Source organism: Macrotis lagotis, chromosome 1, assembly GCF_037893015.1.
Source record: "Macrotis lagotis isolate mMagLag1 chromosome 1, bilby.v1.9.chrom.fasta, whole genome shotgun sequence".
NCBI classification, from domain to species: Eukaryota; Metazoa; Chordata; class Mammalia; order Peramelemorphia; family Peramelidae; genus Macrotis; species Macrotis lagotis.
Window position 1 is genome coordinate 44,895,993 of NC_133658.1, and position 6,626 is coordinate 44,902,618.

Genomic DNA, 6,626 nt, shown 5'->3' on the forward strand with positions numbered 1-6,626 from the left:
TAGTGAACAACATGTTTTTTCTTTCCTGTTTACTTTTTTATTCTTCTCTTGGGTCTTGTATTTGAAAATCTGATTTTCTGTTTAGTTCTAAACTTTTCATCAATAAGATTTGAAAATCCCCTATTTAATTAAATATTCATTTTTTCTCTGAAAGATTATGCTCAGTTTTGCTTGATAGTTGTTGTAATCTAAGTTCCTTTGCCTTCTGAAATATCATATTCCAATCTCTTTTTTTCAAAGCTTGTCTCTTGAAATATAATTGAAAATACAAACTTTTAAAAAGGTCATTGTAATTCAAATGGTACAACTTAACAGTGCTTTTAAACTCAATTTAGTCTTTCTCTGATTGGTCAATCATGGTTCTAGCCCAAGCCTCATTTGTTTATTGTTTGAAGTGAGTGCAAATAGCAATTGTTTTCTGGTCTGGTGGAAACTCTGTATCTCCTCCTCCCAGATCCATTTTTTGGGAAAGCCATCTTTTGTCTCAGTTCTCACCTAGCTTTAATCCCAGATTGGATGTTTTTTTAGATACACCAAGGCCTGGCAGAGATATTAACTTAAAAAGACCTAGATCTATTACTGCATCCAGGGTCAATGCCAATTATCTTGACTTATGTCTTGCCACTGGACTGGAAGGTAGAGTATCTGGAGAAGAGAGTGAAACTGCTGACTTTGCATATTTCTACCTCACTTAAATTCACTTGAAAGTCAAGATATCTACCTTCCTAATGCCATTGGTTTTCTTTAAGAATAAAGGATGGGGGGCAGGTAGGTGGCAAAGTGGGTAGAGCACTGGCCCTAGAGTCAGGCGGACCTGAGGTCAAATTTGACCCCAGACACTTAATAATTGCCTAGCTGTATGACCTTGGACAAGTCACTTAACCCCATTGCCTTAAATAAATAAAAAAAAATTTTAAAGCATTTTAAAAAAAGAATGAAGAATGAACAACATGTCTGTATATAAATGTGTGTGTGTGTGTGTGTGTGTGTGTGTGTGTTACAAAGCTTACCTCTCCACAACCAGCTATTCTGAGCTTTAGCTCAGAATGATTTCTGGAATTATTTTAATAGTACTGTGCTACGCACTTACAATCACTCTGTTTCCTATCTTTGCTTCTATTGTCTAAACATTTCTTTTTAAAATTTTAATTTGGTTGGAGAGTCCCTTATGTATCCACATTAGTTTTCAGAAAAATCTCATTTTTCTTCTCAGTGGAATTATTTTCTATTAGATGTCCTTATTTCATTTGTCTGTAAATAAAACAATAGCAACAAAGTAAAAACACTGAGCAAATATTTACGAAAGAACATATAAAATCAATAGCACTAGACTGAATATGGGATTGCTGAATGTCATCTCTCTTTTACGTTTCATTTAATGTCCATCCTCTGACTTTGGGTACCAGTTTGATGTTTACAAGATGAAGTCAGGACCCTTTTCAAAAGCAGTATTACTTTTAGTTGGTAACTCTGCATGCTCAGAAGGAATAATACTTCTTCCGTAAAATACCTTTAATGTGTTAACTAGAATTCATAACTCTTGTCCTACTAAAGTTCTTGGTTATTCCTTGTTATTAATATATATTAGTAAAATATTAAGCAACTAAGTGATTCTTTGGAAAGAGCACTGGATCTGGAATTTGAATGTGAACCTCAGACACTTAGAAGCAAGCTGTTTAATTACTGTCTGCATAACACTAGAGAAAGAAATGGCAAATCACTTAAGTGTTTGTTAAGAAAACCCCACAGACAGTTGGTCCATGGGGAGTCTGACATGACTGAACAATAACAGTTAAGTAAAATATATTAATAAAACATGTAATTAATTTTAATTATTAATTTAATAATAGCTAATGCATAAATTATGTATTAATAAAAAGAAAAGAAGCATAGAGTAGAAAGTTATCTATCTAGATCAAACATAATGTGTAATTCTGACAAATGTAAATAAGGAAGAAAGACTAAAGTTGGATTTTATGTGTCTTCTATAAAAAATGGGGATAATATCTTCAAGTCCTGTTTAACAGGATTTGAAGAGTCAATAAAATATGTGTGTGTGTCTTCAATAATACGTAAGGATAGGAAGGGTCCCAAAAGGGCTTCTCTCATCAGAATTCTAGGGGTAATCCTGGTTACCTATTCTTAGAACCATGGTGACAAAGACTTCTGACTGGTTGAAGAACTGGAAGGACTATGACTCATGTCTCAATGCAGAGACAGAATTAAATTAAACAAAAGGAATGTCCTTACCCTCTGTCAGCTTTTTTTCCTTCCTAAGGTAAGTAAAACAAAATTTCCATGATGTGGCAAGTAGGAGCCAGGGCAACTATCTTTCTCACATCTGGTTACCGTGTGTTCACAAACACATCTTCCTTCTGCTTCCTTTATATTTGTTCATTCTTTCTTGATCCTAGCTGAATAACTTCCCCGGAGGGGAGTGCACCAGCAACCACATGTTAGATCAGAGCCAACCATAGTCCCACAGACCCCAGAGTCCATAGCAGAGTCCATAGCAATAAGATCCAGTGCCAGAAGAAGCACCTATAAATGTAGAAAATAGACAAATAAAGATGACTAATTTCAAGGATTATAACCCTTTGGAATCAACAAAAGTATTGATTATGGTCTATAGAAAGGTAGTAATTCTTACAGACTAAGAAATTACACCTAAGAGGAACCTCCTAAGAATTCCTTGAAAGGAAGAAAAGAACTTCCAGCACCAAGAATCGGCAAGTAACTCTTGGTCATATGTTCCCTATTTTATATATTCTATATTACCATTGTAATTTAAGCTTGAGTACACTGCACTCAGGGCTCTTTTATGTGCAAGAGGAAAATACTTTTGGCTTAAGGAATATGTTCTTGAAACTACTGTTTCCTTTTATACCTTCTTAGCAAATCCCTTTTCTAAATGCTAAGTTGATTGATAATAGAGTACATACTAGAATGGGGTTTGTGAGTGACAATCCTAAAAACTTTATGCCTTCAGGATGCTCATGGAGTTAAAGATCAATGGGGTGGCAGATAAAATCACCTGTTTTTCTCCTGTCCTAAAGCTCATAGAAGTTTTTTCTCACCATCACAAAGAAAAAGAAGCAAAAGGGGAATGTTTTATTACTCTTTTTTGTATGCTCTTTTTCTATATGCTGGTTTAGAAATCCATGAGTCATTAATTCTTCAAATTCCTCAGTCAACCAAAATGCAATTCCAGCTACTCCATTACTCATCAATGGAACTCTCTAAACCTTCATATATTGGATTAGAATGAAGCAGGAAATGTCTATCATGCTCTGTATAAATGAGCAGGAAGGTCAAATATGAACATGTTCTAAGGATTGGGTCCTAGTTGACCAGTCCCTTCATTAAATCATCTCACTATATAAAGAAGCAGTTTACATCTTAAAGGAGTTTAAACTCTATTGAGGAAATGTGTATGAATAGAAATATAAACAAAATAATTTGGGGTTTTTAAGGCATGGTTCTTCAGAAAGAAATCTAGCTTTTAAGTCCCAAGATATCTTTCAAGGTTTTAAGGATCAAATTTACATTTCTTTGGGCAGAGCACCTGTAGGTAAAAGGTATCTTATGTGGACATGATGCAGGGAAATGATGTAGAGAATTATGAATGTAGCCTTAATGTTAAAATCTTGTTGATTGCGGAGGCTATTTTGCCCCTAAGATGTAAACTGACCTTGATTGTTGATTATATTCTGTCGCCCCTTGACCCTGTTGTTTGTATCTTGTCTCCCCATTTTCCCCTTCACTTAACCTTGGCCTAGATGCTGGCACACATCCCTGAGGTACCAACTCATAACTATTAGCTTAGCCAATATGACTAGAAAGAAAATTGATCAGTGTTGGAGAAGATATAATTTGAAATTATCCCAAAGGCAATAATACTGTGCATACCCTTTGATCTAGCAATACCACTCCTGGGTCTGTATCCTAAAGAGGTCATGAAAAAGGATTTAAAAAATCCCATATGTACAAAAATATTAATTGCAGCTCTTTTTTGTAGTGGCAAAGAATTGGATGTTGAGGGGATGCCTATCCATTGGGGAATGGCTGAACAAAATGTGATATGTGAATGTGATGGGATACTTTTGTTCTATAAGAAATAATGAGGGGAGCAGCTGGGTGGTACAGGGGATAGAGCACTGGTAGTGGAGTCAGGAGGACCTGAGTTCAAATCCAAACTCAGAAACTGAATAATTACCCAGAACATTAAACACACTAACTACAACATTGGGGTGATGATCAACCATGGCAGACTTATTCATTTCAGTAGTACAATAATCAAAGACAATTCTGTTCATCTTTTTTTTTTTTAGGTTTTTCAAGGCAACGGGATTAAGTGGCTTGCCCAAGGCCACACAGCTAGGTAATTATTAAGTGTTTGAGGCTGGATTTGAACTCAGGAATTCCTGACCCCAGGGCTGGTGTTCTATCCACTTTGCCACCCCAATCAAAGACAATTCTAAAAGACTTGTGATGGAAATACCATCCATATCCAAAGAAGGAAATGTGGAGTTTAAATGCAGACCAAAATTTATTATCTTTAATTTTAAAAGTTGTCTTATGTATTATTTTTTCTCTGTAATGTTTTCTTCCATTTGGATTTGATTCTTCTCTCACAACATGATCAGTATGGACCTAACAACAACAAAAACAACAAAGATAGTTGTGCTAACTGCTCACACAGAGGTTGTGGTTTTGTCCTTCCTGCTCTAAGAGGACCATGACATCAGGGAGCTGTGACACTCAAGTGAATGGATTTAAGTGAGGGAGGTCTGTGCAAAGTTATTGACTGGTTCCAACAAAAAGTTCCAGACCAAAACTCTACTTGATCTTTGTTTGGGACATGATTAGTTCAGAGTGAATGTAAATATTTTTGTTTGGGCCAGAAATCTTAAGGGTGTTACCATCCCAAATTTGATTTTTTTTTTGATTTTGCAAAGGAGTTCATTCTTTGCTTTATTTCTTTCTTACATACCTTAATCACTGAATGGGTGTTAACTCAGTTTAACTAAGACCTGATAACTTAAAAAGGCCAAGGTCAATTATATGCAAAGACAATTTTCTACCTCCTTGCCTTCTCTACCTCTCACCATGACAGCAAGTAATCTGATAAATAGGTTATTCATGTTTACTCATGTTTAACAAATTCCCATATTAGTTATGTTGTGAAAGAAGAATCAGAACTAAAGAAAAAAAATAATGAAACAAGTTTTAAAAAAATTAAAATGATATTTTAAAAAAGGTCAAAGGCTCCTACTGCATCCAGGGCCATCTCCAGTTGTCCTAACTCATGTCTGACCACTGGACTCAGATAGCTGAGGAGAAAGTAAGACTGTGACCTTGCACAGACCTCCCTTTTACCTTTAGTAAATTGGACTTAAATCCAATTTACTTGCATGTCATGGCATTTGTAGTTGATGAGAATTAGGGTCTCCAAAAGAGAATGAAGGTTAGTAAATGAATTCACATAAGTCCTGGAGTTGTAAACTGCTCAGAATTTATTATAGAAGGCTTACAAAGTGTTAAGGTCTGAGAAAAATCCTCAATTACAGAACCTAGGCACTCGGCACGATGGAGATGCAATAGCAAGGGTTTATTAAACTAGCTCGAGCTAGGGTTCCGTCCTAGGTCAGGGCTAGGATCCTGGAACCCCAAGTTAAGTGAGGAGAGACCTTATATATGGTTTGGTAGGGGAGTTTCAAGCATCTGCCTACAGATTGTCTTGAGATGGTGTGGCCTGTTCTTATTAGATGCAGGTCCTTGGAGAAGCCCCCCTGCTGCATGGTCCGAGGGCTGACCAGGCAGAATCCTCAGGAGCTGATCTGGTGGAAACTCAGCTAGCTGACCAAGCAGGGACTTAGGGGCAGAATTTAGGCAACAGTTCATAGGTTTCAACATTCAGGGTCTTACAGGCATTCAGGCTAAAGTTCACAGATTTCGAGACTCCGGGTCTTACAAAAGTATACAAATTAAAACTAGAAAAGCAGTAAGCACCTTGAGGACAGGCTAGGTGAGGTTTGAGTGAGAGACAGAGAGAAAGAAAGAAAAAGAGAGGAAAAGGGACAGACAGCCATGAGGGCTGTCCTAGTCCAGCCACATAGCATAGGGACCCAAGATGCTCCAGCAAGGGCCTTGGGGTGAGAGGAAAGCCACCCTTGCAAGGTGGAAGATAGGAGTCCAGAAGAAAGGAGAAGGGTGTTACTTCTTTTTAAACACATTTCTGTAGTGGGTTGGATAAAGGGTGGCTTGGGGAGTGGTCTAGCACCTTGCTCAGGTATTCTCCAATGGACAAGCTACAAATTGGTTTTTTATGTCCTTAAAGTCCATGACCTTTAAGTTCAATATGTCATTTCCTGTCACCCCAGGCTCAAACGAGCATGTTCAGGGAGCTGGAAACTGGAAGCTGGGAAAAGGGGGAGGGAAGCTGTAGGAAAGGTGGGAAATTTAAGGCCACTTCCATCCTGGAATGGAGTCACTTTGAACAACAGAATTTCCCCAGATAGGTACAAATAATATTTTTCCTTCCACAAAATTTGTTTCCAATCACAGCATCTTCCTTGCATCAGTATCACCTCCCTAATGTCATGGTCTTTTTCAGGAATGAAGGA